Source organism: Mustela nigripes, chromosome 4, assembly GCF_022355385.1.
Source record: "Mustela nigripes isolate SB6536 chromosome 4, MUSNIG.SB6536, whole genome shotgun sequence".
Lineage (NCBI taxonomy): Eukaryota > Metazoa > Chordata > Mammalia > Carnivora > Mustelidae > Mustela > Mustela nigripes.
The window spans coordinates 65,709,596-65,735,709 of record NC_081560.1 but is presented as its reverse complement, the minus strand read 5'-3'; the positions used below and the strand labels follow the sequence as shown (position 1 = coordinate 65,735,709).

Below are 26,114 nucleotides of genomic sequence, written 5' to 3'. Positions count from 1 at the left end.
CAACTTTTCCCTATTAAGGTACTACTGTAATCAGGACTGCCAGCTGTAGCAAATAAATACTGGATGCCCAGTTAAATTTGAATTTCAAATAAACAACAGTATTTTTTAATATAAGTGTATTCTATGCAATATTTGGGTCATCCTTAAACTAAATAAGTTATCTCTGTTTGACCCAGCAACCATAACCGTAACTCAGCTCCCCTATTAACTCTGAGAACTCCAGAGTTGGGTTCATTCCATGCTGGTGGTTCTGCACAATGCTGACTGCTGATCATCCTGCCACAACCCAGTACTTAAGGACCTCACAGTAGAGGTATAGTCCCTGGAAGCTCAAAGTGCTTCAAATATGTTTTCTCTTTTATCCAAATATTCAGGGGGAGATAGAAAGGGCACACTCTGTTGTCATCTTGCCTACTTATCATTCTAAAAAAGAGAAGTTTCCCTCTTGCAAAGTGATAATAAAGTCTCCTTCTTACTGGCCACTATTTTTGGTTCACTTGGCAAAATCTCTAGCAGTATAATTACAGTTTAAAAAACTTTAAAAGAAGTGAATTCAGAGAGAACATACATTTTCTGTGTGCTTTATAAAGGTGGAGGACAGGTGAAAACTGACTCTTCCAATGTGAACACTGCCATCCAGGTGAAAGATTTTACTCTCCCTTCTCTTCCCACTTTGCCTGCCACATAACAGATGCTGAGAAGAGCCACTCAACATGCACGCCCTCATCCCTTGTCATCTGCATTATTACTAAGGTTTCCTAGGTGATATTTCTTCCTCCAGCCTCACTCCCTTCCTGACTGACAGCCAGCAGTGATATTCCTAAAACATAAATCTTACCGTAGCACTGGCACACTTCCCCTGACTAGCTATCAGAGAAAAGTGCATGCTGATTAGCATGGCATTCAATGCCCTTCCTGATTTGGGCTCTACTTAATTCCCTTTCTTTTGCTTCTTCCTTAGCACTTGATGCTACAGAAATAGCAAATATTTGGAATGCCTCAAACATGCCAGGCTTCTCCATATCTTCAGCTTTTGTGCATTGTTCCCTCTGACCGGAATGCGTATCTTCCCTTTAATCTCCCTAGTAAAATCTTGTTCATCTTTGAAAATCCTCTATAGGCATTATTTGCCCCAGGAAGCATTCCCTGATCACCCCTCACTATCCTTAGAGTGAATTCTGCTCTTTTCCTTCAACTTCCGTATACACTCGTGGTATCACGTACGCCACAGTGTATGGCCGTGCTTTTTTTGTATGTTGCTCAGTTTTCTGGGGATAAGCCATCAGCAGCATCATTTCCAAATCTCTGGTTTCTAGGACAGAGCCTAGAAAATAACAAGCACTTGGAGAATGTTTGAGTGCCTGAAATGACCACTCACCTGCTAGACAAACTTCAGGTAAATGCAGTCCCCCTGAACTGGCCCTGTGCTTTGGCTGCTCCCTGCCACCATCTTGTCCATTTTTTCACGGCAGTTAGTTGAGTCCCTTCTCTATCGATCATCTACTGAATGACTAATCTACCCGTGCTGTTTATTAGTTAACTGGAATTTTTTCATAGGGTAAAGTACTCCCATATAGAGGAGGGGTTGTGGGGACCTTTATACAATAAAGAATTACAAGTTTGTCTTCAGATTTTCTGTCTCCTTTTGTGTCTTGTGCCTTCCACCTCTAAGGCTGCCCATCATGGTCTTTGCGGTGGGGATGGAGTCAGAGAAGGTGGCGGTGAGGGAGGTGCTGGACAAGGAAGGAGTGATTATTTACTGGAGTAGCCTGACATTGCTCCTTTCCTTGAGTAGTCTCTCTCCAAGAAAACTTATCTGTCTTTATGTAGATTCCCTCAGAATCTACCCAATCGTGGACTTTAATATATTAATTTACAAGGAGATACTCAATTATATTGGTAGCTTAAAGTATAACTTTTCTCAGGCAACAGTTGCATTTTAACAGATGCTTCTAATCCCTGTTTCCAAAGAATGAATAATATGGCATAATATACTTTATAGAAAATATATGCTTTATAATACCAAGGGGGAAAAGTATGTTTGAAAAAAACAGGGGATCTTTAAGTCTCCCCTCAAACAGAATTAGCCAAGTGCTGCCTGTAATGTGTATATACATGAATGAGTCAGGAATTGCATTTGATTGTCAGTAATGGACAGTCATAAACTGGTGGCTTACACAAATCAGGGTTTGATTTGTTTTTTTCATCTAAAAATGTCTTGAGTTCTGTAATCAAGGCTAGTATAATGGCTCCATGAGACCATCCCTCCCTGTCTTAAGAATTCTGTCTTTCTGCTCCACCACCTTTAATATGTGACTTCCATACACCAGGGTACCTCTTGATTACAAGGTGGCTGCTGCATCTCCAAGCATAGAAGGAGGGGACTGAGGCAAAACCAAGCCCCACTTAAATAGCTTTTCCAAAAGCCCAATTCAACAGCTTTCACTTGACTACTTTTACCAGTAAGGATGGTTGGGAAATGTTGTTAGCTAGGTACCTTGCCATGATACATACCTCTAATTAAGAAACAGATGGGGTGGGGTGCCTGGGTGGCTCAGTCATTAAGTGTCTGCTTACTGCCATAATCCCAGAGTCTTGGGATTGAACCCCACATCTGGCTTTCTGCTTGGCGGGAGGCATACTTCTCTCTCTCCCACTCCCAATGCTTGTGTTTCCTCTCTTGCTGTGTACTGTCTCTGTCAAATAAATAAATCTAAAAGAAAGAAAGGAAGGAAGAAAGGAAAGAAAGAAAGAAAAGAAAGGGATGGAGTGCCTGGGTAGTTTAGTCAGTCAGTAAGGGTCTGCCTTTGGTTCAGGTCATGATCTCAGGGTCCTGGGATTGAGCCTAGCATTAGACTCCCTCCTCCCTTTCCCTCTGCAACTCCCCCTGCTTTTGCTCTCTCATTTGGAAGGGAAGAGGGGAAAGGGGAAGAGGGAAGAGCAGGGCCCACTGATACAGAAGTAGTAGCGGAATAAGGGCAAATAATCTGTTATCTTTTATCTTTATGGGATCGTTCAAGTAAAAAATATTCAGAACTAAGTTTGCTTATTTTAGTTAATATTATAGTAGAATTTCCTTTAAGATGCAATTATTTTTTATTCTTAAATTAATTTTTTTTTAACTTACAAATTGTTTTTACAATTTTTTTTTTAAAGTAGGCTCCATGTCCAATGTCGGTCTTGAACTTACCTCCCTGCAATCAAAAGTCACATGTTCTACCCACTGAGCCAGCCAGGAGCCCCAGGTCATTTAGCTAATATGTGGCTCAAACTGGAATTCGGATGTATTAGACTCAGTACAAACACTTAGCTGCTGAGTCAGTGAATCACAGTTGTGAGCTACAGATCTGCCTCAGGCTTCCATGGCCACTCGTTCAGAGCTATCTGCAGCTAGGTCAATCCCCAGGGACCCCAAACCAGCCAACTTCTGTGTGTACACTCACATGCCTGCACGTGCTAGGGTTGAGGGACTGCCACTAAAGCCTTTGATCCAGAAAAGAAAGGAGATAGCTCCTGACCTGTCTCACCCGCTATCCTGCCTGCCTTCTTGCCCATGAAGCCTTCCTGAAACCCAGCTTCCCAGTGACCCTTGTCTTCAGCACCTACATAACCAGTGGTACAAACCCTCATTCTTCAGGAATCACCACCAGGTTAAAAGGAATTATGACTTGAAATCAGTTGACCCAGATCATCTAGGCCTTTAAAGTCCAAATCTCGAAATTTGACCTCTATTTTGTATGGAATTAGGAGGTCACTGACTAATAATAGTAAATAGATTTTAAAAAGTCAGTGGTTTTTCTCCACAATACAAAGATGGAACATCATTATAAAGGGTATTATATAATGATCATATAGTCATGTCACTTTCAAAGGAAACATTGTAAGTGCATTGAGTATCTACCAAACATCTTGTTCTATCTATAGCAATTCTTAGCACTAGCTAAGAATTAGATATAGCAGCTAGCAATTTTTCATAACAATTTTGGTGATAAGGGTAGACTATTTAGGAAATAGATTATTGCTGATGAAATTTTTCGATTGTCTCATAATGAACAGCAGCCATCATTTTACATACCTCCCTTTAACAGGTAGTCTAATACTATCAGTAAAAAGTGGCTACAGGTTTAGGGAATAGGTGATTTCTATTTGACTTCAAATTTTAAATTTATTCATTCAAGTAATTTTTAAACATCTGCATTGATCATAGTTTTGCATTATCCCTGGTGACGTGGGAGAGGCATACAAATATACTCAGAGAGTGCCACATCATTTAAATCTCTGGGGGGAACAAAAGCTCATTTTACTTTTTATAAATGTAAATGAACAGAAAAGGACAAATGCTGAAGTCTGAACTAGAAATATACTACGGAGCTTTCGGTTTCACATCATGGGGCTGGCTGAAGTAGCACATCCCATTTTTATTTTAAAGAAGGATACATTTAATAACCTGTTATCATTTTGAAAATCAATTCTGTATACTTTTCAGTGACAAAAAATATTTGTGACATAAAGGGATATGTTAATTTGGTTGACACTAGTCCTGATAAAACATAAGAAGAAGATGCAGTCTCCTGGATGTCCTTGGTCAGGCAGGATTTAAGGGCTCAAGTCCTGGACGACTCATCCTTTTCCTCACATTTAATTATTCACTAGGTCCTGTCAGAGAGTCTCTTGTTTGTCCTCTCCTTTACCTCTCCCATGCCAGGACCAGAGAGCAGACCCTTATCATCCCTCATCTGATTTATTACAGAGCCTCCTGAGATCTTTCTTCCTCTTGACTTCCTCTAGGCCTTTCTGGCCTATTCCTGACATGATGTCAGAATTTTATACTTAAGGGAAAAAGAAAGAAAAAGGTTGTATTCTTGCCTCTCCCTACCACCCACCCACTTCCCCCCCCCCCCACCCCCCCCCCCCGCCAGTGTCAAAAATCTAGCGTCACCTGTTACTTAAGAGAAATGGACAAAGCTCAGCCTGGCATTAGCCTGTGGGCCCTGTGGCTGTTGCTGGGCCCCTCTGGGACTGTGTTCTATCTCGCACTCGAAGCTAGACTCTTAATTCCAGTTCCCAGACATGCCTTCTGCTTGCACGGCTCTCTCTGCTTGCTGGGCATTGGGTGGCATGCCCTTCCTACAGCAGCTGCTTTGGAGCTCAGCCCTGACCTTCAAGCCCAGTTCAGGATATAACTTGTTTTCCCTGCTTTCCCTGTCGGAAGTCAGGTCTCTTGTTTTAGGCACTCCCACACTATATTGATCTTTACTTCTATAAGGCATTTTTAAGTATTTAGTTATATGGGCTAGTGTCCTTTTCTCCTCTTTTATCCTACCCCTCTCTCTGTCTCTTTCTCTCTCACCCTTCCTTCTTTTCTTTCTAACTCACATATCTTTTTTTTTTTCTTTTGCTCTGGGTGCCTGGTAACTTTGGACCAATTTTGAAATAGAAAAATAAGTCATACAGAGTCTTCCTTTTAGCATGTTTTGTTTCTCTTTTCCTTGTCCCTATTTATTTTGGTGTTTTATTCCTCTGTCGGATATTGCCTCAAAACCTTTGTAGGAAGAGATATACTAGGGCCCAAGTAAATATAAATAAATCCACAGACCATATGTCTAGGAAAGCAGGAACTGTGTCTTGCTCATCTTTGTGTCCTCCAGCACTGTGTCTTCACCAGGTAAGTGAGATGAATTGGAGCATATTTTTATCTCTACATCTTTATACATATCTGCATAGAGAATTTCTCATCAATTTTCTGAGGTGGCTACAAGATTTTTTTAATTGTAGAAAGTAACCAGTTCTTAAAATGTATAGTATATGGTTAAAACTGAGCCCTCCTATCTCTCTCATTTCTTAAAGATATGAAGTTTACAGAAATACTAATGATATGCATTTATAAGGAAGTTTATTTGTATTGTTTATATTTGTATTAAGTTAGATATTCCAGGCTAGTGTAAATTGGGTGCTCCAGATGAGTAATCAGGTTCACAATGGTTAGAAGTAAGGTAACGTTACTTTGACCTTTGTAGTCCCTCACCGCATGTCTTTATGTCCAGCATGTCCTCTGAAGCTCCTACAGTCACACCGTCCTTTGCAAAAATTTCTCTTACATATTTTTGAAAGTTCCATTCATTGGAGGTGCATTCTGTGATTCTATATACCCTTTTATTATCTGTCCTATTTGGTCATAAAATCAAACCAAGGAACAAAGTTCTACTTGTTCATTCCATTTTTTTAAATTGAAGCACAGTTGACACATTACATTAGTTTCAGGGGGACAGTGTAGTGATTACTAAGTTATTAAGATTCAGTTTGTATGTTTCACCATGCTCACCACCAGCGCAGCCACCGTCTGTCACCGGACAGCACTACTGCCTACAGTTCACCACTTTCCCTATGCTGTACCTTTTATTCTTGTGACTTACTCATTCCACAACTAGAAGCCTGTATTTCCCCTCCCTCTGTCAACCGTCACTTTGTTCTCTGTGTTTTTGGACCTGTTTCTGCTTTTTGTTTTGTTGTTCAGATTCCACATATAAGTACAATTAAGCAGTATTTGTCTTCTGTCTGACTTCTTTCACGTAGCATAATACCCTCTAGGTCTGTCTGTTGGCATATAGGGCAAGAGCTCATTCTGTTTTATAGCTGAGTAATATTCCATTGTACATAGATACCACATCTTTATCCATTCATCCATCATTGGATGCTTGGACTGCTTCCCTAACTTGACTGTTGTAAATAATGTTGAAATAAACATAGAGGTGCATATATCGTTTCAAATGAGTGTTTTTGTTTTCATTGCGTAAATACCCTGTATTGGACTTACTGGATTATATGGGATATCCATTTTTAATTTTTTGAGGAACCCCCATGCTGTTTTCCATAATGGCTGCACTGATTTACTTTCCCATCAACAGTTCACCTTTCTCCATATCCTTGCCAACACTTTTTTTTTTTTTTAATATTTATTTATTTTAGAGAGAGGGAGAATGGGCACAAGTGGGGAAAGGGTCAGAGGGAGAGAAGCATACTCCCCACTGAGCATGGAGTCCAGTGTGGGACTCGATCTCAAAACCCTGCGATCATGGCCTGAGCTGAAATCAAGAGTTGGGTGCTTAACTGACTGAACCACCCAGGCACCCTATTTCTTGTCTTTTTTTTATTATAACTATTCTGATAGGCATAAGGTCATAATCTCATTGTGGTTTTGATTTGCATTTCCCTGATAATTAGTAATATTGTATATTTTCATGTGTCTCTAGTCCATCTGTGTGTCTTCTTTGGAAAAATGTCTATTCAGGTCCTCCACCCAATTTTTTTTTTAAAGTAATCTCTAAGCCTAATGTGTGGCTTGAACTCATGACTCTAAGATCAAGAGTACTGTGCTCTACTAATTGACCCAGCCAGGTGCTCCCCTTCCCATTTTTTTAAATTAGAGTATTTTTTTTGGTATTGAGTTGTAGAGGTTCTTTATATATTTTAGTTATTAATCCCTTATTGGATAGATCTTTTGCAAATATCTTCTCCCCTTCAGTAGGTTATCTCTTTGTTTTATTGATGGTTTCCTTCACTGTGCAAAAGCTTTTTGATACTCTCCCAATAGTTTATTTTTGCTTTTGTTTCCCTTGCGTAAGGTTACATAGCTAGAAAAATATTACTATAGTCGATGTCAAAGAAATTACTGTCTATGTTTTCTTCAAGGAGTTTTATGGTTTCAGGTGTTACTTGTAGGTCTTTAATACACTCTGGGTTTATTTTTGCATGTGGTATAAAAAAGTGGTCCAGTTTCCCCAGCACCATTTATTGAAGAGACTATCTTTTCCCCATTGTATATTCTTGCCTTCTTTGTCCTAGATTAATTGGTCATCTAAGTGTGGGTTTTATTTCTGGGTTCTCTATTCTGTTCTATTGATCTGTGTGTCTGTTTTTGTGCCAGTATCATACGACTTTGATTACTACAGCCTTGCAGTATTACTTGAAATCTGAGATGGAGATGCCTCCAGCCTGGTTCTTCTTTCTCAAGATTGCTTTGACTATTTGAGGTTGTCTGTGGTTCCATACAAATTTTAGGATTCTTTGTCCTGGTTATGAAAAATGCTGTTGGTGTTTTGATAGGGAGTGCATTGACTCTGTATTTTGCTTTGGGTAGTATGGACATTTTAACAATATTAATTCTTCTATAATTTAACAGTATTAATTCTTCCACTGCATGGGCATGGGATCTTTTTTTTTTCCATTTGTTGGTGTCATCTTCAGTTTTTTTAATCAGTGTTTAATAGTTTTCAGAGTATAGGTCTTTCACTTCCTTGGTTAAGTTACTCCTAGGTAGTTTATTGTTTTGGTGCAACTATAAATGGACTTGTTTATTTTTCTTTCTGCTATTTTGTTATTAGCATAGAAAATGCAGCTGATTTCTGTGTATTAATTTCGTATCCTGCAACTTTACTAAACTCATTCATTATTTCTAACAGTTTTTGGGTGGAGTCTTTAGGGTTTTCTGTGTATAGGTATCATGTCATCTGGAAGTAGTGGTAAGTTTAACCTCACCTTACTGATATGGATGCCTTTTGTTAGCTCCATTCTTGATGCTTTCTGTGTTCTTCTTAGTATAAGAAGTCAAAGTAGTCTCTAAATCACAGGTCACTTTTCACCATTCTGAAACTTGATTACTTAGTTCTGCATTGGTTTTAGCCTCATTTTTACTGATTATCTGAACCAGACTCCCCTTAGAACCTCCCTGGTGACCTGGGCCTATATTCAGTGCCAGGGGCTAGGAGCTCCAATTCCTTTTGTGGCTTTTTGACAATTACCTAACTTTCCTGTATTTCTTCATTGACACTGTTGAGATAATCGCCTTTTCATACCTCATAGAAGTATTGTGAGATTAATTAATGTTTGTAAAGTGTTTTCAGGATCATGATGAAAGGTATTAATTTGTAAGCATGTGGTATTATTATAATTATTAGTAGTAATAGGGACGGTTGTTTAATGCAAATTTTCATCTAAGTGTAGTGTCATATTTTCAAAGGACAACCTCTTTCTTTGTGGCCAGATGTGGATACAATTAACCCTTTACCCTTTATTTTGAAGATACAATTAGTCAATTGTGTGTGCAATTAGACGTGTATGCAGTTTTTGCCAGAAAAACTAATTACAGCCTTGGTAAAAAGTCCTTTTGAAAATGCTGGCCCTTTGAATCTTGACTGTCCCTATGTGTGTAATAAGCAATTTGTGCTGCGCTTATTTTGAGGCCACGGAGGCTCCTTGAATATTGAAGAATTGCTTTTGCAGTTACTGGAGAAAGATTTGATTTTGTGAAGCCATAGCATTGTATTTTGCCATCAAGCCTAAAAACCCTTTCATGTAGTTCTGGTTTCAAAGGTTTTATTGATTTTTCTTAATCTTGACATTCAGCTGAAAGATTTTCCACAGACTGCATTTTGTGAAACAGGTTTTTCTTTTGTAACTTTTTTCTCTCTTGAAAACTCCATTTCCCTTCTGTCTCTAATCCAAACCTATCCTCTCATATTCCCCCTTACTCACTAAATAGCCAGTAAGGAACAGATTAGTACTGATCCTCTCTCTCCAGATATGGCTTTGTGACACCATTTTACAAGGGACTTTTAATCACTATAACGTAAGTTCTATTTATACAGAATAGTAGAAAGAATACTGAAGAGACCAGGAATATTCTGTTTTATCTGTGGCTATCCTATTAAGTGAAAGGGAGATATTCATGGCTTTTAATAAGTTTTAAACAGCTTATTTTAAAATGTCTACTTTTTAACACTTCTTGTCACTGATAATTCTTGAACTTGAATTTGCACCATCCTACCAACATGGGGATTCAGAGATGAGCAAAGCCCACTTGTCACCTTCTAGGAGCTTAATATAAAGTGTGGACGGTAAGAAAGGTGGTCCGGCCAGCAGACTGCAATTAGTGTTGTACGAAAAAAGCGCAGGGGTAGGGTGTTCAGTGGAGGTGGGGATCACCCTTATCTGGGCATCAGAAGTTTCTCCGAAGCTGCATTGGATATAGGACTGAAGAACTGGTTAGTTTGTTGGTAGACAAAAGGGAAAGTTGGATAGACAAGAGGGAATGTTTTTGTGTGAGCAGAAGCACCAAGCTGCTAAAACAGAGGCAGGTTCAGGGAAGAGTGATTGGTTTTGCTCGAGTTGCAGGGACCCTGTGAAGGAAGTGGTAGGTGTTAAGACTGGAGAGGTAGCTTGGGGCCACACTGGGCAGGGAGGACCTTAAAGGGAGAAAGAAACATCTATATTTAGTTCAGCTGTCCAACTGAAGCAACTCTACGGTTTTGTTAGAGTGATATGTCCAGTGCTGGGCTTTAAAATGAAGCAGGCCCCGCATGCCAGATGAAGTGCAGTGGGCCAGACTAGAGGACACGAGATGCACTCAGGCATGTTGCCAGAATTAAGACCAGAGTCATCTCTGCGCTGTTAGCATTAGGAGGGAAAAAGGAAGTTGTTAGATACATGAGGCATACAGCAGAGTTAGTATTTCTTGATATTGGCAACTGTCCCAACGTGGAGGTGAAGGACAGGAAGAAGCTGGGTCAAGATACCTCAGAAGAAAGGGGAAGTACCTTTCACGGAAATCAAGATGTCAGGAGGAGGCCAGATTTAAGAGCACTAACTCGGGAATTGCCACACTGTGGCATGTTGATACAAACAGACAAAGATAGCAGGATAGAAGAAGATTAATTCTAGATATCCCATGTAATGTTTCCAATAAGAATAGTAAACAAGAATTATATTTTATCTCAACAATAGCAGAATCAGCTTGCATTGCTGGGGCACCTTCATACCATGCCAAATGAGACTATAAACAGAAAGCTTGAAGAAATTAAACAAATATATATCTTGGAGCCTATTAACCTTTATACTATGAAAAACTAACTGGAGAGCTTATATATAGGCAACATGTCCAAAACACAACTCTGTGTATCTGCTTTAAAAATATTTTTAGTCACTGAAAAGTAGCTAGAATCCTGGTGGCTACTTTTTCAAGTTTCTATTTAAAACATTTGAAATAAAGAAGCCAGGGCAAAATAGCATTCTCATATCTAATCTCAGGAAAGTCTGTTCCCCATCTCATTCTGTCAAACACTGGCTCCTAAGGAGGTTCTATGGGTAATTTATCATGCCATCAGCCTCAAGAATGTGGAGATCTAGCCAGGTATCCCTAAAACCCCTAGATAACCTCATATAATTCTGTCATCCATAAATTTCCTAACTTCTTTCCAGCCTTTTCAAGCTTCCCCATGTCATTGAACAATAAATCTCATGATTCAGGGAGATATTACCAATTATTGAGGGGGGGGGGGAGTCTTCCCAGCCTTCATTGGTAAAATGAAAAGTCTGTAATCCATATGGAGGATGCTCTATGTACATAATTTTAGTTGCCTTTTTCCTCAAGTAAAGGGACATTGTGGAAAGATTCTGAGCTTTGGAATAATAACTAGCTACCTTCTGTATAAAATGCAAATAAAGAAACATTATCCTTCTGGTCGCTCAGGCTGAATCTCTGGAGCTCTGCCGACTCCTGCTCTCTCTTGTACCTGTACCAATCTACCAGCAAATTCGATTGGCTCTACCTTTGGATACATCCAAAATCCATCACTTCTTGCCCCCTTCACTGCGACCTTGGTTCAAGCAAACATTATCTCCTATCTGAATTATTGTAGTAGCTTCTCAGCTCCCTCCTTCCATCCTTGTTGCTCAGCCTTCTGTTCTCAGCTACATAAAGGACATTGTGATTCTTTTCAAACTTAAGGCACATGGCGTTCCAGTACAAGCCAAAAAGCCTTTGACCATATCTCTGGTCTCTGCGTGGCTTCTTTTCCTACCATTTCCTTCCAGCCTCACTGCCTCCGGTTGTTCAAACTCCTGCCTCAGCCTTTGCAGTGGTTGTCCTGGCCTGGATTACCCGCCCACATCTCCTGCAAGTGTTTGTTCAGTTATCTTCTAATCGAACTGTAACTGCCCGTGCTCCATACCTCCTTTGAGCTTTACTTTTCTCCGTAGTACTTACCACCACCTATGATGATACAATATATTTCACCTAATCTTATTATATGTCCTTCTCAGTGCTTATAACAATGCCCAGCATAGTGAAGGTATTCAGAAAATGTTTGTTGTGAATGAAAACAGCCACACTTTTAGGCACTGATTATTAAATGCAATTATATATCAGAACAACACGTATTTGCTCAATAATGTTTCCTTCACTATTTTCCTTTCATTTCTCAAGGCAAAGCACATAGAGTTGCACACAGCAACTGATTTCAACTGAAATCAAATGTAACAAAGTTTTTATGCAGAAAATGTATCATTATTTAACCTGTGGGGCTATAGAACCCCATACTGCACTAGTGCCTTCAGAAAGCACAGTCTTCCGTTTTTCTGTTCACTCGTTCAGACTTGAGCTTACTGCAATTTACTTGCCTGTTTGACACGGTATTACTTAGAAGGGTTAGATAAATCTGACATTTACAAAAACAGTATATCAGTCTTAGTTATGGTTTCCAGATACTTACTTATAAATTCAGATAGATCAGAAAAATTTTTCTAGTCCAAATTTTTATCTCTGTTCCATGAATTATTTTCTAATAGCTTTTGGGGAAGAAAGTTTGTCAAAAGCTACTCCCCCCCCATGGAATCGTCTAGTAAGCACTTTTTAGTGATTATTATTTTGACTAAATAATGTTTACTGGGAAAAGACTTTGTGAGTAAAAAGTTTTTTATGTGCATAATAAACACATACATATCAAAGAGGTAAGTTATTCAAATAATTTGTTCTTATTTATGTCTTATCTACCTAATCTATTAGAGATTATTAGAAGTATATCAGGTACTCATCATCCTTTGTAATTCTGTATCTATCTGTATTTCTCTTTTTGTTTTCTTTTGTATATGTTGGCCCTGTTTTTTTGATGTAACAGTATTTGTGACTTTTAAATTTCATTATGGGTTCTGTCGTTTATCAACAAAATAGCTTCTCTGTATTTTTAAAAATATTTTGCTGTTACTTTTTATATGACATTATATTATAATCCTGCCTTTTTGTTTGCCTTTTTATTTGCCTTTTTATTTTTAATCTTCGTGATTTCTGGTCATTCATTAATCCACTGATATAACACATTTTTGAACTTCTAGCAATATAGGCATGAACAAGACAACCATGATCCTTTCTTATAAGGTTTATATTCTAGATAGATCAATCTAGATATGACATGTGTATCAGTAGATATGTCAGTAGATCTATCTATATATCTGCCTGTCTATATTAGTTGACCGTATAGCTGTATACATCAGTAGTTAGCTCTGTCCATATACAGATCAGTAGATACAAGGATTATTACTCAGCCATAAAATAGAAGGAAATCCTGCCACTTGCGACAACATGGATGAAACTTGAGGGCATTAATATTAAATGAAGTAAGTCAGAAAATGACAAATAAGGTATGATCTTATATGTGGAATCTAAAAAAAACTGAACTCCTAGAAACAAAGAATAGACTGGTGGTTGCCAGGGGTGGGGAAAATGGAGAGATTTTGGCAGAACAGAGCAATAGGAGGGAGAAATGAATACTAAGTTTTTTTTCATAGATGTTGTACCATATTGGATGCTGATATAAGGGAACTAGTAGAGAAGTGAGAAGTCCTAATGAGAAAGAAAGGGTGGTTTGGAGAACAGAGTTCTTGAGAAGTGATGCAGTGCACAAATGAATGGTTTGGCCTTCAGGACAGTTCCTCGAGGTTAATGGTGATTGTAGGAGAGTATATAGTCCAGTAGGTTGTTAGATTTTTGGTGGGAAGTTGAAGATGGTCTCTAGAGATTTTGAGCCATAAATTTAAAATGAAACTAGTCAGCATGATTCTGTGCTTTCCTCCAGTCCACATCTAGCTGCCCAAGTGCATGCCGATTTGCAGTTGTTATAAAACTGGGTTTAACTGGGGTTGAGATTTTACTAGATGAAAACCAGGTACGAACAAACATGACAGTGGACTTGAAGGTGTATGCAAGTGAGCTAGTTAAGTAATCAAACACACAATCCAAGCTGGATGGAGAAGGAAAAGACATGAGAATGTTCTGGACATTGAAAACATGGATTTTCCATTTTTGTGGAGTCACTTGAATTACCAGAGTGCAACTTCTAGAATATGAGAGGTAGAGTGTTAGAGGATGGTGGTCATTATCTGTCATGAGGTAAACAGAGTTCTGGAGTTAGGATTTTTATTATTAATCTCAAGGTTCAAGATGACTATGGAAGTACATAGCAGTTGTGGCTCGAACAGGAGGATTGGAGGTGGGGGGTACATGGAGCTGAAAGGCTGGAGTGTTGGGTGGGTTGTTTGTTCATGGTTTACAACCCTGTCTGCACATATTCTGAGGAGCTTTCGAAGAATATCTATGCTAACTCTACCCCAGACCAATTAAATCCAGATCTTTGTGTGAGATTTCTGGGGAATTTCTATTTTGAAGAATTCCTATGTGATTATAATGTGCATCCTAGGTTGGCATTACTGAGAATGATCTTAAGAGACATGGTGGAGAAAAGTATGGTGAGTTGGGAGTATTGGAAGGCAGGAGGGATGATTCAGAGGATCCATCTGTCCTTGAAAGCCACTTAGCTTAAGTCATTGCATACGATGTATGCCCTCAATCAATAGTAGCGTTTATTTTACCCTCATGACTATTGACAGTGGCTACATCAGGAGCATTATCCTGGGAAAAGCATCCAGTTCTTTTATTAATTTCTCAAAGGGTCCTTACAACGGCTAAAACCCACTAGTTTTAGATATTACCAAGGAGGGTTCCTAATGGGGTATGGAAAGAAAAAACAAAAACAAAAACAAAAAAACAAACCCTAGCAATTGGCAGCATTCTTCACGGACCTTCCAGAGTAATACTTGAAACCAGGAGGAGCTCTAGCCTGTCACTGCCTGAGGTGGCAGTCTGCTGGCATCAGTGGCCTGCTGCTCAGGAGTTGGGGGCAACTCTCTGCCCTGAGGAGCCCAAGGATCACCTAACAGACTCATTCTCTCTTGTCAAATCTGAAGGCTAGGCAATTGCTGAGAACTTTTTAAAAGCCTTTTAGTTGTGTCTCAGCATTCCTGTGGCAGGGCTGGGAATGGGGAGCAGAGGCAGACATTAAACATGTAACACTCTAACACTTTATGTTTTCAAATTACCTTGTCTCTTTTACATTCTTGCCTCCTCCCACACAAAAGGAAGTGGATTAATCAGAATAAACAGTACTATTTAAAGCTAATGGATACTTCGAGACACTAAAGTGACTCTCAAGATGTGGTCTCACTAAAGAATGCACGAAATTCTACCAGGTACAAACTGCAAATGTGACTTAATCTTATTTCGGTGTTATTTCATACAAAAGCTTGTTTTCACATAGATTCACTGAATCACTGAGAAAGCTGGCAGGCGAACATCTTAGAAAAGATAATGTCAAAGAAAGAATTGGGAAATATTCCCATCTGGAACATTCCAGCTTCATTCTATTCTAGTTTGAAGAAGAATGAGATACATATCTCTTTGTATCCAACCAAATTTTAGTTGGCTATAAAGAGACCTAGGCTCCTATGCTTTATTCCCAGTCCTATCTGTCCTCCATAATAGTTCCCGTCAGCTTGTATTATAAATGAATAAAAGAGCTAATTTAAAATCCTATCATCTGATACAGGAAGGCATACACTTTTCTCCACTGCCCTATGTAAAAATAATGATGGCAAGTCTGGATAATGATACTTTACAGTAAAGAATGTAATTTCTGTACAGTGTCTCTGTTAGGTAAGCAAAGACAGACAACTAAACAAAAGTTTATGTTTTATAAACCAGTCGTCTTTTAAATACCTTCAGCTGTGTTTCTGTCCTTATTTCACACTTGAAATTCCCAATTATTCCCTTCCTACTTGCATGATACTGAGTGACTTAGCTCTACACACTCCAGTTCTGCCTCTGTAAAATGAGGGTAACATACTCTTTCTCTCCGCCCCACCCCCACCTTCTTCTCAGGAATGTTATTTAAAGCAAAAGAGGTTATGGATGTGGAAACACCTTGTAAACTAGAAATTGCTGCATGTAATGTTTTTTGTGGCCATTTCATTTTGTTATTGCCATTGCGCTATTTCCAATCTAAAAGGTGGACCTTAACTCATTTTGGTAAGCATCACTGAGACCTAGTTTAAACTTGGCTTAAAACTTGATTTGGCATTACCAGAACTTAAAGAACTTAAGATTTTAAAGCTTTTTACTGTGATGAAAAATTTATTCAGGTTTTTAAAAAATTGTATTCTATTTTCTGATAACTTGTGGGCATTTCCCTGGTGGTGTTGAGTAGACTATAGCAAGATAAAGGAAGTTGCCTTTTTTTTTTTTTTTTTTGGACTGCTGTTGTGTGACTGTTTCACTGAGAAAAAAGTTCACTATCTGAAGAGAGTTATTAATGGAGGAGGGACAAAAGAGTACATCTCTTACTCAATACATATCTTCAGAAATCTTGGTTGCTGGAGGTCCATTTTCTTTTAGTCCCTCCTGAGAAAATTCTTTTTTCCACCAAATATGTCAACAAATATTTCCTAAGCACCTGTTGTATGCAAGGCATGCTTCTCAGGAATGGAGAGAGAGTGTAATTATGAACAAGATAGACATGGTCCGTGACTTCCCAGAGCTTTCATACTGTGGGGAATAGTTTAAAAACCTTAGGGCCTCGGGTGGCTCGATCAGTTAGGCATATGCTTTTGGCTCAGGTCATGACCCTAGGGTTCTGGGATCGAGCCCCACATCAGGCTCTCTGCTGAGCAGGGAGCCTCCTTCTCCCTTTCCTTTTGCCTGCTGCTCCCCCTGTTTGTGCACTCTCTCTGTTTCTTTAAAAAAGAAAAAAGCAGAAAACCTTAAATACTTCGTCCTATGACAGTGAAGAGAAACACCATGGGCCATACATAACCTGCCAGGTGGAGACTCTCCCATTTCTTATATATGATTCTGTTTAAGCTGGTCCATGACATGCAGCCAGCCCTTCAAACAGCAGTCTGGATGCACATATTTAAAAATTTTTTATGTGAATCTACTTTGCAGAAACTGAAGTATTCTTGCCACTTTAAGAAAAACACAGAATGCCATTTTAAGCCCCCTGTTTTTAAAGTTGAGCACTTGACTACAAAGTTTGTGAAAGGCCAAAGGCTTTGGCATGCAGATGTCTCTCTCAGGGCCCACACTTGTCTGTTCTCAAGATTCACTGCCAAGATGAACTTCTTTCTTGGTCCAATCAGTTGCTCCTTGGGTGGTTCTAGGACTAAAATGATTATTAAAGACTGGCAAATTCTTCTGTTAGGAATGGTAAACCTAATTTTAAAGTGAAAGATCTTTAGAACTTAGCATACTTTTCTTCTGATTGCTTCTAGATCTTTATGTAAACCCCTATTTCTTTTAATCAGCCGCTGCAGAGACTGGAAGCGGAGACTATGATTCTTGTTTTAATACATTGAAAGTAAATGAAAGAAGATTAAGTGCACTGCCTATACTTGTGGTATTTAATATCATCCAACATTTTATTGAGCCATACATTTGAAATCAAACCTATCATGAATATGCAAGTAGGAGGCTGGAGCTAACCTTACGAGCCTAGAGAAAGGAAGACTTAGTAAAAAGCGTTGCTGTCTTTTCTGTAATGGGATTCCTTACCACCTTATGGTTGATAGATAAAAATCCTTTTCATCTAGAAAAAAAAGTTCTGGCTCTGGAGCCAGACTGACCTAGGTTACAATTCTACTTCTACAATATCCTGAATTGACATTACTTGTCCCAGCCGCAGTGATATCCATTCTATAACCCCCCAAAACCCTTCTTTCCCCCCGAACTCACACTCAGGGAGTTTCCCCCAGCACATATACATACACAATTATGTAAGTCTAAAATTGAGGTTTACTTACAAGAATAAACTGAGTGGGGACACCTGGGTGGTTCAGTCAGTTAAGCATCTGCCTTCGGCTCAGGTCATGATCCCAGGGTCCTGGCATCGAGCCCCACGTTGGGCTCCCTGCTCAGTGGGAAGCCTGTTTCTTCCTCTCCCACTGTTCCCTCTCTTGATGTCTCTCTCTCTCTCTGTCAAATAAATAAATAAATTCTTTTAAAAATATAATAGGGTCTTTAGATCTTATAAACTAGAGGAAAAAAAAGAATAAGCTGAGTGAGATGCTAATTCTTGGTTTATGACCAAGTGGTCCTTTCTGGCTCACCAGTGGGAAGGAATGAACACTCCCCAAATTCATAGCCTTCATCCACCTGACAGTAAAAAGGCATGGCTAACGTGGCTTTGGTGACACTCTGATTGACTTTTCTCGTTCCCCTTAACAAGAGGCTGGCACAGCTTTCCCACGTATCCATTGTGCAGATATGATTACTGCAGAACCTTCCTCTGAATCTCAAAGTGGAAACTGGATGATAAGAGCGCACAAATTACAGACAGTCCAGGTTTTTGCCTTCAGCAAGCTCCATGCCCCAGTCTTGCCATTTCTCCTCTCAAGGTGCTGCTCAAGGTTTGAATTTCATTTGCCATTTAGGACAGGTTATTTTAAATTGGCTTGCCTAACTGTGCTTCTTTTAGTAACTCTTACAGTGTTCATTAAGACTTCTTAGAGGAGCCTAGGTGCATAATCCCAACAGCGACTGCTGGCATTAGTTCCTTCCCGACATCACTGTGGCCATGGCTGCCATTAATGGACATTCAGGTCAGAGGGACAGTCCTTCTTTCATGTGTCTTCACCTCGCATGTAATTATCTGGATTCTGGATTTTTTCCCATTTTACTTAGATGGTAAGATTACAAGCCTGAATCATAAGTGGGTAATTTTTTCTTAGCTATCTACCATTCATAGGTTTCATCCCTACTCCCCCTGTGTCATGTAAAATGGTAGTGATGCAAGTAATAGGATAAACCCAAACACATACCCATCATGTGTTAAGGACCCTTTAATTTAATATTTATAGCCCATGTGCTTCTAAAATGATTTTCCCTTTGTACTAAGGGCTTAATTTGTCAATTTGTTATCTTCTATAATGTATATTATAAAACACTGAAAAAGGAAAATACCCATCAAAGATGAATTTTGGGGCTTCTCTAGATGGGGACCTTCACAGTGCTGCCATTAAACCACACTGTGTGGACAATTACTTTTATTAAGCCTGATTTCTGCTGGTTTGCCTTGTTCTTATGATGGAATAATCCTGAAATATTTCACATGAATTATTGGAGAACGGACCATATTGGCCATTTACATCTATAACTGTACACATGTGGCTACTGAGCATTTGAGGTGGGTAGTCTGAATTGAAATGTGCTGTAAGTATAAAATACACACTGGATCTCAAAGACTTAAAATGAAAAAAGAACCTAAAATATCTCATTAATAATTTTATATTATTTATTGAACTGACATTTTAGATATATTGGGTTAGATAAAAATTTGTTTAAAATTCCAGCTATTTCCTCTTCCTTTTTTTTTTTTTTTAAGATTTATTTATTTGAGGGATAGACTGAGCAAGAGAAAGAGCTCCTGAGCAGAGGCAGAGAGGGAAAGAGAGAAGCGATTCCCCTGCTGAGCAGGGAGCCCAACATGGGGCTCCATCCCAGGACTCTGGGATCACGACTTGAGCCGAAGGCAGATGCTTAACTGACCGAGCCACCCAGGCGCCCCTCCTCTTCCTTTTTAACCATTGCTATTAGAAAATTTTAAACTACATATATGGCTATTAATAATTTCTATTTAACAGGGCTGATCTATAGGGTTAAAGATCTTCTAACGCAGCCCCTTCATTTTAGAGATAAGAAAAATAAGAAAACCAAATAGAATTCAGAAAACTTAAGTGACTTGCTTTCTACCACATAGTATAAAAGTGGAGCAGTATAGTTTGAGACCAGAAATTCCTCTCAAATGTTAAGATCATTGCCTTTCTCAGTAACACCAGTTTTTTGTGACTCTGATACTTTCATTATAAGAGGAGATGTCTACCTTTCAGAATTCTTCATTCAGTCCTTTAGTTAGAGCAAAGATTCTTTGTATGGTGAAAGTAGAAATTTCTTTTAGTTTGTTTTATGAGTTTGAAATTTTAGTCACTAGCTTGTTCTTAAAATGGTGGTAGTTTTCCCTATGAAAACTCTTACAAAGAGACACTTATGGCATTGGAAATATTTTAAAAATAGATCCAGTAAACATCATACTAAAGTTTTCAATCTCATTGCACTCTTATAATTCAATATGTCATAAATTTCAAATCTTTATTGGGTATTCTCAAGTCACACTGTCATGATAGCATATAACCTGGAAATGATGCTAGGCAAAGTAAGGCCTCCAGGCTATATATTTCCTTGGTAAATTGCTAGGCAACTAGTCATTTTCTCTTTCTAAGCTTTAATACTATCGGTGTTGGTATTGTGAGAACAGCCTTTATTTGAGCTAAAAACTTGCCCATGTGTAGAAAAGTCGTTGAGAGTTCAGTTTTTAAGAGCAGGATAGTGTTCTGTGGTTTACAAACTGTGACCTTAGTCCAGCTATTTAATATCTCCGTGGCTCATTTTCCATGTCTATAAATTAGGGATAATACTACTCATCTGTAAGGTGGTTGTACACATTTGAATGACATATATGTAAAGCAAGTATAGATGGTTTACTATTCCATAATGTCTCATAGTATCAATTTTGTCTTAGTACAAAGAGAAAGTAAAAGAACAAATATTTGCTCTTACCTTTAAAATATTTTTAGCCTCTTTCCACCCTCTCTTTCCCAGAAATCCTCTACTATGGAAGTAAAAGTTCTTGGTCAAGTCTGGTTGTAGAGAACATCTTGTTTTCCATATAAAATTTCTTAGTCATTATCTGAGAGCTATCTCAGTCCTTAACAATACTTATAACTGGACATACTCATTATAATAAACATAATATCCATTAAAATATCACATTTATGAAATATAAAAAGATGAGACTGTTAAAAAGCTTACCTAATACCAGTATTAATTTTCCAATACCCAGGAATAAATTTAACTAAGGAAGCATCATGTTCCCTGATTTCAAACTATACTACAAAGCTACAGTAGTCAAAATAGTTTGTTACTGACTTAAAAACAGACACATAGCTCAGTGAATCACAACAGACAGCCCAGAAATAAACCCATGCATATGTGGTCAGTTAGTTTATGACAAAAGAACCAAGATATACAATGGGGAAGGACAGGCTCTTCAATAAATGGCACGGGGAAAATGGGACAACGACATGCAAAAGAATGAAGTTCAACCACCATCTTATACTAAAAGCAAAAAATCAACTTAAAATGGATAAAAACTTTAGTGTAAGACCTGAAACCATAAAACTTCTTTTATTTTTTTTAATTATGTAAGTCACTGTACAGTACATCTTTAGGTTTTTTTTTTTTTAAGATTTTATTTATTTGACACAGAGAGAGCGAGAAATCACAAGTAGGAAGAGAGAGGGGGGAAGCAGGCTCCCTGCTAAGCAGAGAGCCCCATGTGGGGCTCGATCCCAGGACCCTGAGACCATGACCTGAGCTGAAGGCAGAGGCTTTAACCCACTGAGCCACCCAGGTGCCCCCATCATTAGTTTTTAATGTAGCATTCCAAGATTCATTGTTTGTGTATAACACCCAGTGCTCCAAACAATACATGCCCTCCTTAATTCCCATCACCAAGCTCACCCATCCCTTTCACCACCCTGCCTTCTAAAACCCTCAGTTTGTTTCCTGGGGTCCCTAGTCCCTACTCCAATTCTTTCCCCCTTCATTTTTCCCTTTTTCTCCTAATGACCTCCAAGGTATTCCTTATGTTCCACAAATAAGCGAAACTGTATAATTGACTTTCTCTGCTTGATTTATTTTACTATGCATAATCTCCAGTCCCATCCATGCTGATGCAAAGTTGGGTATTTATCCTTTCTGATGACTGAGTAATATTCTATTGTATATGTGGACCACATCTTTTGAGGTACCACCTTACACCAGTTAGAATGGCAAGAATTGACAAGGCAAGAAACAACAAATGTTGAAACCATAAAACTTCTAAAAGAAAACACAGACAGTAAGCTCCTTGATATTGGTTTTGGCAATTGCTTTTTGGGTATGACACCAAAAGCATAAGAAACAAAAGCAAAAAACATACAGTGGGACTATATTACACAAGCTTCTGCACAGCAAAGAAAACAATCAACAAAGTGAAAAGGCAACTTAGGCATGGGAGAAAATATTTGCAAACCATATATCTGATCAGGGGCTAATAACCAAAATGTATACAGAACTCCCACAACTCAATAGTGAGCCCTCCAAAAAAAAATCGCATTAAAATATAGGCAGGAGGGGCCCCTGGGTGGCTCAGTGGGTTAGGCCGCTGCCTTCGGCTCAGGTCATGATCTCAGGGTCCTGGGATCGAGTCCCGCATCGGGCTCTCTGCTCAGCAGGAAGCCTGCTTCCTCCTCCTCTCTCTCTCTGCCTGTCTCTCTGCCTACTTGTGATCTCTCTCTGTCAAATAAATAAAATCTTAAAAAAAATATATAGGCAGGAAAAAATTTTTAATTAAAAAATAGCCAGAAGATCTGAATAGACGTTTTTCCAAAAAGACCTAGAGATTGCCAACAGATGCATGAAAATGTGCTCAACATCACTAATCACCAAGAAGTGCATATTAAAGCCACAATGAGCTATCTTTTCACACCGGTCAGAATGGCTATTATGAAAAAAAGAAATAGCAAGTGTTGGCAAGGATGTGGAGAAAAGCAATCTCTTGTGCACTGTTGGTAGGAATGTAAAGTGGTGCAACCACTATGGAAAACAATATGGAGGCTTCTCAAAAAAAATAAAAATAGGGCGCCTGGGTGGCTCAGTGGGTTAAAGTCTCTGCCTTCGGCTCGGGTCATGATCTCAGGGTCCTGGGGTCGAGTCCCGCGTCGGGCTCTCTGCTCGGCAGGGAGCCTGCTTCCCCCTAGCTCTGCCTGCCTCTCTGCCTATTTGTGATCTCTTTCTCTCTCTGTGAAATAAATACATAAAAGGTTTTTTAAAAAATAAATAAAGAAAAACAAAACTACCTTATGATCCAGCAGTTCTACTTCCAGGTTCTTAACTGAGGAAAAGGAAACACTAACTAGAAAAAGTAAATGCACCCCCATGTTCATTGATGATTATTTGTAGTAACCAAGACACACATGCAACCTAAGTGTCCATCAATGGATGAATGCATTAAGTGTGTGTGTGTGTGTGTGTGTGTGTGTGTAATTCAGCCTTAAAAAAGAATGAAATTTTGCCATTTATAAATGGATTTGAAGGACATTATGCTAAGTGAAATAGGTCAGAGAAAGACAGATATCATGTGATCTCACTTATAATGTTGATCCTAAAAAAAGAAAAAAATGAGGCTCTTTCAATTGGCTTTTCTAAATCATGATGGAATTTTTACTATCTTTGGTTATGCTTTGGTAACTGTACCAGATACCATACCATTGAATTGTATTTTAAAAACTTGAAGTCTATTCAGATTTATTATTGAAGTAAAAAGTTTTCAGTAATAATTGTTACCAGATTTCAAATATTTTAAGTTGAGTTAAAATAAGTATGGCAGTTGAGTCACATAAGTTTACTTTAAAGGGTTTTCACTTTAAAAAAATATTTGATCATATGTGCAGTCAGAACTCATTTCTTATTCCCCTTCTTGCCCACCACCCGTCCCATTTCTTCTCATTGCCTGCTGTTCCTTCCTTATAACACTTCCCAGTTGTTTTCCTAGGGTCTTGTCAAATTTTCTCTGTGTACTATAATCCTGACCAAAGCAGCCCTGTGACTGTTTATTCTGCACTCTGTCTACTGCCAAGCATTGTGCCAGACACACCATAGAGAAAAGATTTTTTGAATAGATTAATACAGTTGACCTTCTGATTTCTAATTCATTTTTTTTCCCTCTGTATTATACTGTCTTAGCCATTTTTACAATTAGGATCCACATTTTTTAACTCCAAAAATGAAGGTCACTACTTATACCCATATGGCTGAATTTCTTAAAGCCATTTGGTTTCTTTATATGTACTTTCAAAATTCTTAAAATATTTTTAGTAGACAGTCTTCTTTTGATGTATTTGAGCCAATATGAATTAAGCCCATGAGGATTTTTTTTAATTTATTACTAAATGAGGAAAATAATTCTTGAAAGTTTGAGATACCACTGGAACCTCTGAGCCAGTTATGTGGCATATCGTTTTTTAAATGGTAATTTTTAACACTTTTTAAAGATTTTATTTATTTGACAGAGAAGGAGTATGTGGGGCTTGATCCCAGCACTCTGGAGTCATGATCCAAGCCGAAGGCAGCTGCTTAACCAACTGAGCCACCCAGGCGCCCCTTAACATTTGTTAACATTAATTGACTAAATTCTTGAAGCCTCTTTCAACTAGTCCTTTATTTTTCCACAGTAACTTTAACTAAATTTAACAGACTCTGCTATGCTACTAAATGTATCAAAATACACCTTATGGTCATTCTGCATTTTATTTGCCATCTCAATATAAAGGGACATTCAATTAATGTTTTCAAAAAGAGACAACATTTTAGCAATTTTTAATGCATTCCAGTGCCTTTGGTAATGGAGTTGAAGTTACACAACTATGTGGTTTCGCTGCAGGAAGTCTCTAGTTCCTAACATCACCAGTTGGTCTAATGTCTAAAATGTTCACAGTTTGGTTAAAATGCTCAGTACCAAATGTGTGACTTCCACCAAGGAAGGTAGAGTCAAATGACACATCAGGTGGTCTCAAAATGACAATAGAGGATATGCTGAATCAAGCTTACTGTTACTACCATACTTGTTAGAAGTTATTTCTCTGAGCATTGTTAAGAGAAAAGGAGGAATTTATAAAATCTTGACTGGAATAGTGCCTGGATCCATAGCACTTGGGTTTGGAAGCCAGGAAATCATTATAAAAATTGTAATTGGCTCTTTTTTTATTTAGTCATCAAACTTAACAGAAAAGACAACTAGAATTATTGGGTCAATTATCAGTTATTTCTGAAGGCAAGATTTTTTTAAAGATATATATACTGTAGAAACTCTGTCATATTTTACTGCCAGCTTTATTAAAACTGCTTTCTCAGTTTGCAAAGATAATGATTTCTCTTGTTATTTGAAAAGCTCTATATGTGAAATTCCATTTTTTAATTATTTTCTATTATTTATTTTATTATTATTTTATTTCTATTATTTATTATTAGCCAACGTATATGTGAAATTCTTATAGTACTATTAGTCTACCTGTTAGTTATGATTAGATGTTATAACACTTGAATTTCTTAGGATGATACTGATTATGGTAGACACTTAGCATTCTCGAATTTCATGATAGCTGGCAAGGAAAAAGAACTAACATTTACGGAGTACTTACTGTGTTTTACAAACTATATTAAGGAGCCCTTACCAGTGTTATTTCATTCATTCATCACAACATCTTACTGAATAGGTTCACTTATTCCTATTTTACAGATGAGAAAATGGGGGCACATGAGGATTAAGTCCCCAAGGTACAGAATATAAGGTAACTTTTCCAAGACAGCACAGTTGGGGAGACCTTAATCTGTATTTCCATATTGTCATTTCTACATGTTCAACATGGTTCACTGCAAAAGCATTTGTGGGGGTAAACATAGAAAAGTTCATCCAGAACAAAATTCAGGAGCATGGCCACGAGGAAGAAAACAAGCCAAGGACTATGTTCCCAATGGATTATTGGAGGTCTTGTAAAGGAAGGGTAGAGTTAATATGATTTCAGTACTCAAGCCCACAACATTCATTCATTCAGCAGTATTTATTGTTTATCATGTGCCAGGTACCCTGCTGCTACACATACAATTAATTGGACAGGGACTTTGCCTCATGGAGCTTACATTTTAGTAGGAGCGACAGACCAAAAAAACTAATCTAAAATAAAAATAGACAAAGAGATTATGATGTCAGGCCATGGTAAGTATAGTGAAGGGTAAAACCCATAGAGTTAGAGAACAAGTCCTTGGTGGGGAGAGGAGCAACTAAAACAGGGTGGAAAGAGCA

General features: G+C 38.3%; 1 protein-coding gene and 1 long non-coding RNA gene across 4 annotated transcripts in view; one reads left to right on the top strand and one right to left on the bottom strand.

Moving 5' to 3' along the window:
- LOC132015920 (uncharacterized) overlaps positions 1–26,114 on the bottom strand; it is a 178,263-nt gene that overhangs the window by 35,364 nt on the left and 116,785 nt on the right. For all 3 annotated transcript variants that reach the window (XR_009403823.1, XR_009403822.1, XR_009403821.1), the window contains exon 3: positions 17,959–18,130. This is a non-coding gene — a long non-coding RNA (uncharacterized LOC132015920). The remainder of the gene's footprint in view (positions 1–17,958; positions 18,131–26,114) is intronic.
- Positions 1–26,114, top strand: part of UMAD1 (UBAP1-MVB12-associated (UMA) domain containing 1) — a 217,526-nt gene that overhangs the window by 164,987 nt on the left and 26,425 nt on the right. The window lies entirely within an intron of this gene.